We start from the raw sequence: 12,201 nt of genomic DNA, 5'->3' as shown, positions 1-12,201 counted from the left end.
GTACACGTTTACTGCTACTGGGCATGGAAGGGAGCTGGTTGAGTTCAGGATTGGGTATACAGTGGACATTCTGGCGCAGACCTTCCTGTGGACCTCATCTATGTGGGGTTTCCACGTGAGACGAGAGTCCAAGGTTACGCCAAGGTACTTGACGGTTCTGCGCCAGGGGAGTTGGGTTCCGAGCCTGCAGGTAATCAGCATTGCCTGTGTCTTCTCAGAGTTGATGGTGATGCGCCAGCAACAGGCCCAAGTTTCTGTGTCATCTAAAACCTTTTGTAGCCTATGGATGAACAGGTCCTTGTTCGCAGGCTGTGTCGTCAGCGTACTGTGCAGTGTGCACCAGGGGGGCCGTTGGAGTGTCCGCAGTGTACAGACTGTACAAAACGGATCCCAGGACCGATCCCTGTGGCACCCCGGCACGAATATACCTTTTGGTGGAGGTGGCAGTTTCTACTTTGACAGAGAAAGTCCTATTTGTGAGATAGCTTTTGATCAGCTTGACTATGCTCCCGGGGAACCCTTGCATGTACAACTTGTAGAGTAGCCCTCTATGCCATACTGAGTCAAAGGCTTTGGCTACATCTAGTAGCACTATCCCGCGGTAGCCTCTGTGGTTGAAGCCTTCTGTGGCTGCTTCAACCACTCTCATGACCTGTTGTAGGGCAGAGTGGTTCTGCCGGAACCTAAATTGGAAATCTGGCAGGAGCTGCTCTCTGGTAATACGTTCCTGTATGGGTTTTAGCAGGAGGCGCTCATAGATCTTGCTGAGAGTTGGCAAGAGGCTAATCGACCTGTAGTGCTGCGGGAATAGAGGGTCTTTCCCTGGTTTCTGTATCGTGACCACTTCCGCATGTTTCCAGCAAGCTGGGAACTCACGGGATCGAGTAATCTCGTTGAGGACGTTCGCGAGGTGTGTGATTGCTGTGGGTGGGAGATTTTTGACTAACTGATTAGTGACACTGTCGTGCCCTGGCGCCTTTTTTGTAGGGAGGGACCTAATTACTCTTGCCACGTCCTCGGGGGCAAAAAGTATGGGTTCGTCGTCTGAGTCCTCCGGCATTGAGGAAGACAGTCATTTGTCGACTGTCTACCTCTTCATGCTCTTCATCCTGGGGTTCTGCCGCTTGGAACTGCTTCTCGAAGGAGTCGGCGAGGGCGTTGGCCTTCCCAGCATGGCTGTAGACCAGTCCCCGCTCGCCGTGCAGTGGCGGTATCCTAGCGCGTCTTTTTGTAAACTGGTTGCTTGCCATAGTGCATGATCGTCTACTTTGAGAGCTGTGATGCGGTTTTGCCATTGATGGTTTCTGTGCTCATTGAGCGATACCTTCAGTTCTCTCTGTAAACGATTGAGCAGCCTCCTGGTTGCCTGATTTCTGGTGACCTTCCACTCTTTTGCCACTCGGTTCTTATGTGGAATTTGAGCTAGAAAGTGTTCCAGGAGCTGTATTTGCGGCGGAGGGCCATCCCTTTGTGGAGGGGTGGCTTTTTCCGCTGCCTGCAAGATGGTGCCTGTTAGGCCTTGTAGCGCTTGTTCTACTGTTTCGGCAGTAGTTGGCGGAGCGCGAGCGATATCAGAGGCGACAGTTTCTTGGTATCGCTCCCAGTCTGTACGTTTGTATGACCTCTGGTACCGTGGGAGTGCTACCCATTCTCCCACATCGACCTCCAGAATCACTGGGTTGTGGTGGGAGGACATTCTGTTGATTGTCCTTGCGGCCACAAACCCTGCGATCCTCCTAGTGAGAGCTATGTCTAACACGTCGAGCCTGCCTCCATTTTTTGGAAAATGTGTGGGCTCGACTGGACCCCATGTTTCGAAGTGGTGAGTACGCGCTAGTTGTTGCAGTTTGGCGCTTGCTCTGGAGGTTACTCTAGAATTCCAATCAGGGTGTTTGGCATTGAAGTCTCCCCCTATTATGATTTTGCCTTCAATTTGCACTAGAGCAGCTATGTCTCCCTCATCTATCTGGTCATCTGGGGGTCGGTTGACTGCAACAATTGTTAGGGGTCCAGTGGCAGTGGTTACTTCCACCGCCACTGCTTCGATTTTGTTGGTAGCTGGTAAGAATACCTGGTGGTGGGGGATCCGTCTTTTTACATATATGGCCACTCCTCCACCTTGGGTTGGCCTGTCTTTACGGTAGCTAACGTAGTTGGGAACTGTCGCGTTTATTCCCGGTTTTAGGTGGGTTTCCCCCATCATGCATATGTCGATGGAGAACTCCTTCATGAGTTCTCTGAACTCGACCTCTTGATTAACAATGCCGTCTGCGTTAAAGACGCACATTGTCAGGCCTTGGATATTCGGTCATCTATTCATGATGGGGTTTTGATACTACTGAGGAAGTCGCAGAGGGGAGCGACTGCTGGACTGTTGCCTGAATGGCGACGAGGATCTGTGTGTTCTACTTCTGGGCTTCCCTGAATTCCTTCATAATTTCCATGACGAGGTTCATGGTCTGCACCATTACGCCCAACAACTGATCCTTGGGGATGGGGGGGGGAGTGTGTATGGGGTTCCCTAGGGCTTTCTCTGTCATGGTGGACCTGGTCGTTGTTGCTGTGTGATTCCCGGTGTTGTTCTTGTGATAGTGTCTGGTGTTGTGGTGATTGGGCCACGCTTTCATGGTTCCTCGGAGGAGAAACCACTTCCGCATAAGTCGCCCTTGGTGTGTCCGGCCTTGGTTTTACCCAGGCCTTGTCCGTGTGTGTTGTCATGTTTTTTTTTTCTTGTGTGTCTGGATGGGTTTATGGTGTTTTGTTCGCGTGTGTGGGGGGCGGCCTTTGCGCCCTTTGCCTGCTGTGTGTGTCGTTTGTGGACCTCACAACCTTGGTAACCCGCTGTGTGGTTTTTGCCACACAGCGCGCACCTTATTTGTGGGTCCATGTGTAGTATTGTGCATGTTCTTGTGTCGTGGGCCTCGGCGCACTTCCTGCATCTTACTGGCATGGTGCAGCAGGCGGCGACGTGATTTAGGCCCTGACACCTGAAGCACTGCGCCGTCTTGTTTTTATGGCGCAGCGGTTCAGTGGTGACAGGCACAGCCAAGACCATTTTTATCTCCCTTTTATTCTGGGGGATGTCCGAGAGTGTGGCCTGGTATAGTAGCCACTTGCTGTTGATGTTGCCCATCTGCTGGACCGCCTTGACGACGTACCCCTGGGCAGTCAAGTCTGTTTTGATTGCCTGGGGGGACACTCGTCTTGGGAGGTCTCTTATCACTATGTTTTTGTTTCTTGTTTTTGTTGTGGGGAACGTGTAGTGGGGTATGTTTTTGTTATTTAAAAGTGTTTTGACTATAGTGTAGTTTTCAAGTGTGTGTAGTGTGATTTTAACTTTGTCTCCACCAGCAGGTTTTGCCTGGAAACTGCCTCCCCCGATTTCTGCTTTCAACAGCTCGAAGAGCTCTTCATAGCTTTGTGAAAACCCTGCAACAATCGGGGGGAGCTGGTGGGCGACTTGGTTCTGTGTTTGTGTTGTGTTGTTTTCTGTTGTCTCTGGCTCATCAGCAACCGCCTGAAATCTGTTCGGGGTGGGTTCCACTCCCCGGACCGGCGGAAGCCTCGATGGCGAAACGTTTTCCTCGCCAGCACGAAACCATCCGAATCCTGCACGGTTACGCGGTTCCTTTCCAGTGCCGGTGTTTCCTGGTCCCCTCCCAGTGCGACGACAGGTGCTGTCGGGGGCGCTGGCTCCTCAGTGGGTATGGAAGTGGTTGGGGTAGGGGTTGGTGGAGTGCTTCTTCCTCTTGGAGTGCTTCTCCTTCCTGTCCTTCCTTACACGCCGCTGGTTGGATGTGGTGGACTTGTGTGGTGGGGGGGATTCAAGGTATTTGGAACGGGTGGAAGACTGAAACGAGGGGGTGGGTTTGGGGAGGATTTTGGTCGGCAGACGGGTCATCTGCTTGCCATTCTTCATGGATGCAATGTAGTCTGGGAGCGTACCGGTGGTGTTGGCAAGCAGGAGCGGACTTAGGACGAGGTTAGGAGGGGCGAGATCGCAAGTACTGACAATGTATTTCGTTGTTGGTGTATTGTGTATTACTGCATTATTTACTGTGTTTCTCGCCATGTCGGGAGCGGAAAGTGGGGTTGCTGCCAAGGGGGTGCCAGTTACAGCCATCGTTGACACCGTTAGGTGGCCCGGCTGCATTGCTGGCCCTATTTTCCTGTTGGTCGCGGAGGTCTGATCGGCGGCGGCGGAAATCTTCTCTGAGTTTCCGCGGCAGGCTCCCAGGTCCTGGCCCACATTTTCCCTAACCTAGGGGGGGGGGGGACACAGAGCCCGGCTCTGCGGCAGCTGGAGCGCTCGAAACGGCCGGAGACGTGACCCACGGCAACAACAAGACGCGCCTTTTGTCGACGGCGGAGGACCGCTTCGACCCCAAGGCATAACCTGCACAAGACATACCGCAGCGGCGAAAAGACACGACAATGCCACTCTAAATACTTCCTGAGGTTGCTTTGCCTTCAGATGGTACTGAGCGCCAAACTGTATTTTAATAAAAACGCAGTTGGTCGCTCCTGCGTCCTTGGTATGCGTAATTTTCAAAGCTTTACGCACCCTCGAGACGTAACTCGCAAGCAGGTCCCTCTGGCTCAGTGTAGAATCGTAAGCGCTCCCGCAGCTCCGCACGCGATCACTGCACAGTACGACTGGCACCGAGTGACTTACAACTGCGTGACTGACTGCAACTGAGACTGCAGAGCTGCTGGGCCTGCCTTATATCCCAGTTGTGATCGGATGCTGCGTTCCTATTGTCTATTACCAATTTCAAGCGTCTCTGGTGGTATAATTCTGTTATGAGGGGTGCACTTGGGCTTTCCATCCAGTAGAATCAAGGTTCGAGTCCCAGAAAGGGTACCGCCGATTTTAATTTCACTCCAGTTGAGGGTTTGGTGGTGAGGTGGGATGACAGCACACCCCTGGGACAAAGAAATTCCCACAAAAATTCGAAATTCTCGCCAAAATTCGAAATTCCCTCCAATAGGGTAGGGCGGGGGAGGGGGGGTGAGGAAGTGGGAGGGGTGGGGGAGGGGGTGGGAAAGTGGGAGGGGTGGGGGAGGGGCTGTGGCCCACATGCAGGTTGAGAAAAACAGATGATGCCATCTGGGGGTGGGGGTGGACATGGTTGGGGGTAGGGTATTAATTGATCAATGTAATTACTTTGCATGTCAATTTCATATCAAAATTGCGCTGATGCCGCCAACTGCCTACTACTCCCTACTATTATCATCAAAGTGACTTATTCAATTGAACTGCCCATTTCCTCCAACCATAAGCAATAGGTGAGGCCTTGACGAGTCCGGAAACTTACCAAATAACATTTTCCTATATGCACATCAGTTGAATTTTCAAATAGCCTATTAACTTCAAAAAGATAATCTATGATTTTATATGATATCTGGTGATAGATTCGGCATCAGTCTAATCTGCATACCCACAGAGCACCTGACGAGCAAGAGGTTTTGTTCACAGCACACCTGGCTTCTAGCATGCTATTACATTACACTGGACGTCTAGGGACTGTGTAAGATATTTTCTCATTCCTTACACAGAGACTATTAAAGAAAAATAAACACATATATGTATATGAGACTGGTTCTTTCCAACCATTATTGAAAATATATTCTTGATACAAAAGAAATATATCACAACCCCTTGAGCACTAAAAGTTATATTCTATTAGATGAATAGGCTTCAAGGCTTCAACAAAAAATCAGAGGACTTTATCAGTTTGAATTCTGTTAGAACGTTATTTAATAGCTACAATTCACAATATTAAATGCATAAGTTATGCTCATTATACAGGTACATAATTATTTTAAAAAAAGAGCAAGCAGAAAAAAGGAAAAAATCATCTTCACAAAATTACACATATTGAGGTAAAACATCAAGCTTTATAACAATTATAATTTTCTGTATATAATTTTTATTGTGTTTCATAAAGAAACCTTATATTGTTAAACTGTGGCTTGTAGTGACTGAGGATAAAGAGGTTCCTTTACACAGCTTTAACACAAGTACTCACCAAAATTGTCAAAGTGAGTAATGATTACGGCTAAAGCAGTTTTCATTGGTGTTACTTCGTGATTTTCCAAGTATTACGCTAGTAATTTAGCTTACAGCCTTTTTTTTTATTAGAATTAAGTATCCTTAAGAAGTTTCTTTAGTTATTTAATGACGACTTTATATTTTGATTTAACATAAGACTAACAACGGAAACCCCCCATCGCACCCTCCTCAGATTTAGTGGCAAGAGGGCTCAGTGGTTAGCTCGTCAAAAACTGAACACAGACCAAGCATGAAAACAGGAAGAATGTGTACCTAACTAAAAAAAAACGGCGTTTTGCAACGCGAGGTGCAACGAAGGGACCTATAATGAAAGCTCATTCTGCACAACTGCTCTTAGCAGCCGAAAGGAAGCAGCCTTCGAATGGGAACTGCAAACGTTTGATGACAAATCGGTCAGTCAACCGAATCTTCCACTGGAAAACATGTCTGGTGTGTCACACACGGCATTAGTCGCAGTATATGTGTCATTTTATAGGATTTTCTCATCGACACACCTATTTTGTACGCCTGGTGAGCGTATGCCACCTTGCCCGATTTAGGCGTTCGTATAAATGTGAATGTGGTCTTCGAAAGCGTTAAAAACTTACGTTTTGACAGGGCACAGACAGTTTGTGTTGTTGTAACATAGCTCACACCTCGTTTATTTGTTGTTTTAATTTCTGTGGCAAATTTGTGTGGTATCTGACATGCTCTTGCTATTCATCACATTTACGTGTGACGGTAATGTACATCTATTCTTACCGCATCACTCATATTCTACAACCAATGTATAGTATGACAACTGCCAAGACTGCAGAAAGAGAACCAACATTCCAATTACCGGACGGACAGTTCTTACTGCTATAGGGAAAAAAAAAATTAATACCACGAGATAGTTTTGATTCCAGCGCGTCCACTTTGCCAGTACCACTTACCCACAACACCACAGCTGGTCGAGGCTCCTCAATGTGGCACTGTTAAGCTAGGACCGTTCGCTGTTTCTAATTGGCTTCTTTTTCACACTTCAATAAATCTTCTTCCTGATTTCATGCTTGATCTATGTTCTGTTTTTGACAGGCTATCCAATGGGCCAACTTACCACTAAATCTGAGGGAGTTTCCCTTGTAAGTGGACTCAATGCCTTCAGATGTACGGTTGACAAAAGATGAACTGAGAAAAATTTTACTGAATATAACTCAAAGTAGACTTCTTGTCTTTAGATGTTCGAGCGACGGTAGATCACCCGAAAAAAATTTTACTCAATACAGAACAAAGTAAACTAGACGACTAGTGATGTACAAGTGACTGTGACGATTTAACCAACGAGGTGGGAATTCAGAAAATGTTCAATGAATATAATGTAAAATAGACTCATTGTCCTCATATGCACGTGCGATAGCAGATGAACCGAGAAAAATTCCACTGAATATAATGTAAAGAAGACTCGTTGTCCACGGATGTACTGACGTTTGTAAATAAATTAAGAAACTTTTTACTGCGTAGAGTGCAAAGTAGACTCATCTTCGTGTACTGCGTGGCATTGGGATCAGAATGGGGAAGGGGGCCATGCTTCCCCACCTCTCTACAGGTGTTGATTTCAGCCAAGCGCCATCACGTGATCATTGTAGTTGCAGCGGACCGTGTAGACAACTGATAATCACGTGCACATAGACAGAGTAGAGGTAGTACTGCCATCTCTCCCAGTCACCAAGTGGCAGTCATTAGGGATCCGGTGAGCTAGACAGTATGAGTGCAACATAAAAGCTGAAGAGCGCAAAGCTGCCAATACCTAGATGCCTGATTAAAAAGCCTATGATTGTTAAATAAAATTTGCAGTTAGTTAACGCGGTCACGATTCGCAACTGTAGGAACTTGTGTCATTCACTGGTTTATCGTCGGTACGAATATTTATGTTTGCTGGCTTTGCAAACTACTTATTCTATTTGCTTTGTTTTGCTCCTACTGGAGTCCATAGTTCAGTGCTTTCTTATTAATACAAATAACCGCGCTGCACATAATAGGAGTGTCTCTTTTTAGCACGTCGTTATCACTCGAGCACAGCGAGTAGTTTTAAAAACAAGCACTCGATATAGCACGGCAACAATTAAGTTGGCAACAGCGCCCATTATTGTCTGTGGCCGTTTCCACAGGCAAATCGTCGTGGGAATACTACTTAACCATTACAGTAACAACGTATTTTTCATAACGTGCAGTACCAAGGGGGTGGGTACTTTTTACCCATCACAATTTTTTTTATAGTTCACATTTCTTTAATTTTTATTGGCCTTTATTAAAAAATATTTTAAAGAAGGCACAGAAGCTTTAAATTTCTTTTAGCACTCTCTACAAAAACACATTTAGTATTTTTCACTTTTTTTCTTCCTTTAAGTTTATTTGATCTTATTTTCTTGGGCGGTTCCTCTGTACGTTGGTAGTAAAAGTCATTATAGAGTATTATAATTCAAAAATTTTACAGATATTTTAGGTTACATACAACAGTTTACATTACACAGTTACAACGTTTCGCACTTGGAACAAATAATAGTTTTCTTTCTATGTTCCCTGCTTGTACATCACTTACAGTTGTTACAGATTATTGTTGTTTTGTTCACTTTATTGCACTTCATTACTTTTGACTGACTTTCACGACAACAGAAATGAAATCTTCCTTTGCAGGGAATGTCTGCTTGATATTCCGTCCGAGAATACCTCCCTTGGCTGAAACAACACACCTCTGGAGTCCTCTAATATTTGTAGCCCTTTCCTCAATGTATGGTTTCGTGAGCTATTGTCCCAATTCTTGAAGAAAAAGCCGTCGATTATTAGATTTCGTCTTATTTCACTCTGGGAAATTGAGCAGAAACGATGTATAACCATTTAACCCTGCTATGTCCACAAGAATATCGGAAAAAGATAGCGACCACTTCTTGTGGCCGTCCTAGTTGAAAATTTCTTCGCCATTTGATCGATTGTGTCAACGCTGCCTTTCGTTTATGACTGTTTTCTTCTTAATGTCAGTAGGTGAACCAATCGCAGCGCCATAATGTTGAGTCGATAGCAACAGAACGTTTCTTTTGGGTTTTACACGGGAGATGCAACAAACAATTATGACTGGGATACTTTCAGGACTAGAATCACTGAGTACTGGAGTATAACTTTCTTCTTCAGATGTCTTTCAGTCGTCACGGTATATGTCTCCTAATAGCTTGTAATGTTCCCACCAGGGCTGACTTGTGATTCCTCCACAAATTTTCGGAGAAACTAACTGAAGTGTAATATCCGTCTATGTTGACACTACACCCTGAATTATGTATAGGAACAACTATGTGTTTCACTACAGTTACAGCTGAATTTGATTGTTGTGGGCTATAATTTTTCTTTCCTGCATACGGCTTCATGCTGAGAACACACCTGGTTTTAGAGTCTGTGAGCGTTCGTATGAGTGTACCATACTTCCCAGGTTTTTCCTTCATGAGGACCTTGAAGGGTCACATGCCAAGCAACAATGACAACATTTCATCAATAACAGTGGGCACCCAGTGCAATAATATCTTGGCAGTAGAGATGGGCAAACTGAAACACTTAACTGTTTCGAAACAAATGAAACAGAACAATGTAATGTTTCGATACGCTGTTTCGAAACAGTTTGTGTTTTGTAATCTAATAAACCTACACATTTTATCATCTTGAATGTCTACTGTATAAGTATGTCCATATAAACACAAATGAGGTGCGAGAGCGCTAATCATTTCGCAGAAAGTATGAAACTATCACTTGGGAGTCTTGGCAGTTTCGTATTTCCTGCAGCAAATGCGCTGCTTTCGTGTTGTGTGACTTACATACTTTTCAATTGGCTGAGGACAGCCATAGCTGAAGACAGAAGAACCACCACGAACGGAACTGGAGGTGGGAGCAAACTGCAGAAACAACGGATATGCTACTGGGATTCCCACATTCCGTTAGTATGGGTAATATACCCATCCTGCTAATTTCCATGCACACAAAGGGAATCATTGTGGATAATGGGCACAGTGACTATAGACTCACAGATAACACCAAATAATTCGAATAAATAACAAAATATAACAGAAAAAATTTTGCCTTTCAAGGTGTTTCGAACCGTTACTATAAAGTCACCATGTTTCCCAGCCCTCCCCGTTCACCACTGCACTATCAGTGATATGTCAAACAGATTGCTTGCAATTATACCTAGATCAAATTTATGTATATATCTACTAACTGTCACTCTACGCCTTTTTTTTATTCAGAATGTTGTAGGCTTACTTGCGTTTCTTAATACGATTACTGTACATGAAAAGAGAAGCGTATGTTATAAAAAAAGTGTAATTTAACCGAATGATTTTCACATATTTATTATTTTGAATGTGAATAGTATGCGTTGTTTCATTGTTTGGTTAGTGTTTATAAAGCAGATGTTACGCCATTTCGTAATAGGACAGTCAGCTAGAAACGAAGCTTTATTTTCGGATATCTTAAGCTTCATTCCATTGCTTGTCAAAAATATTTCGCCACTCTTGAGTGTTTCATTAGGTGTTACGTTGTGTTTCAGTGTCTGTGCCGAGCCCGAGTCTCGTACGACACAGAGCGGAATGAAACATCACTGTTTCGATACAATTAGTCCGTTCCAAGCGCAGGTGGACTGAAACAGCCTTATTTTGAAACAACGATACAGTTTCTGTGTCCGGCTCGAGATCGAATCTGGTGCGGTTATCCGAGACAGGGGCGGAATGAAACACCACTGTTTCGAAACAGTGAACCGCAGCCGTTCCGAAACACTGAAACAGTTCCACGTATCGATACACTGTATCGAAACATAGAAACAGTGGCCAAGTCTACTTGGCAGTAATTTATTCACCGAGATGGGTGTCCCAGTGGTTAGCACACTGGACTCGCATTTGGGAGGACAACGGTTCAAATCTGCATCCAGCCATCCACATTTAGATTTTCCGCGATTTCCCTGAATCACATCAGGCAAATGCCGGAATAGTTTCTTCGAAAGAGCACGGCTGATTTCCTTCCTCATCCTAGACACAATCCGAGTTTGTGCTCCACCTGTAATGACCTCAGTGTTGATGGGACGTTAATCCCAATCTTCCTTCCTTTTTTAATAATTCATACATTTTATCAAATACTATCGTATTGCAGCAGACCTATTTTGTTCCCTGCGCTCATTTCGAGTCTCTCTGTCATGAAATCTTACTATTTTAGTAAACTGATGGAATCTAGTTCTATTCATATAAACAAAGCTTCTTGAAGTGTTGGATCATAAATCATCCCCACAATAACATTTAACCATACATATGCCATGAATTCTAGTCTGTCCGTTTTGGGTAAATTCTGTCTGAATGCTTCTTTGCGAGGTGCTGGGGTGGAGAAGAGTTTGTACTTCTTTAATTCAGACGAATTTTGCATGAGAACTGGACATGCACTCGACCCCCTCATTACATACCACCTAATTGTTTACGTGCGCAACAGTAACGGAAGAAAATGATGGTGGACCCTGCTGGTTGGTAAAATAAGGAGTGCACACTCACACTAATTTAATAAAAATCGGAATCTACTCAGAAAAAAGAGAACTTTATCATAATAAACAACAGGAAATGGGATTCTGCATCTATCTACAAAATGACATGCGGATTAAATATCACAATGAGATTTATTATACATCAGAACATAAATGTACGTGATTATCGACACAAACAGTGGGTTAAAGGATAGGGTATACTGAAATATTATGAGAATAAGAGTTGGCTCGAGAACAAGGGGCTCCTACTCTCTGTGATGCAATAGATTGACGATAATGACTGGAAGTCCTAATGAATCAAATATTAATCTCCCGACTATATAGCAGTATCGCAATTAGTAGTGAGAGCTCAAATAGGATCACATGGAGAAACAAGCAAGGTGGACTTGTAGCAAAGCGAGCGCGCGTGCTGCTCGGGGATTCAGTATAAAACTGATAAGGTCCTACAATGCCGGAGCCGCAAAATACTGTATCAGTACTGAAATCTGCAGCACGTCGTCGGTAGGCAGCGTCCTGATGATGTAGGCGCCGACTTCCGCCGTGCAGCAACTCTGTGTCAACCCCTGGCCACGAAGGCTGTCCGAGAATTTGAAGTTCTTCT

This window comes from Schistocerca nitens, chromosome 1 (assembly GCF_023898315.1).
Source record: "Schistocerca nitens isolate TAMUIC-IGC-003100 chromosome 1, iqSchNite1.1, whole genome shotgun sequence".
NCBI classification, from domain to species: domain Eukaryota; kingdom Metazoa; phylum Arthropoda; class Insecta; order Orthoptera; family Acrididae; genus Schistocerca; species Schistocerca nitens.
This window is presented reverse-complemented; position numbering follows the sequence as displayed.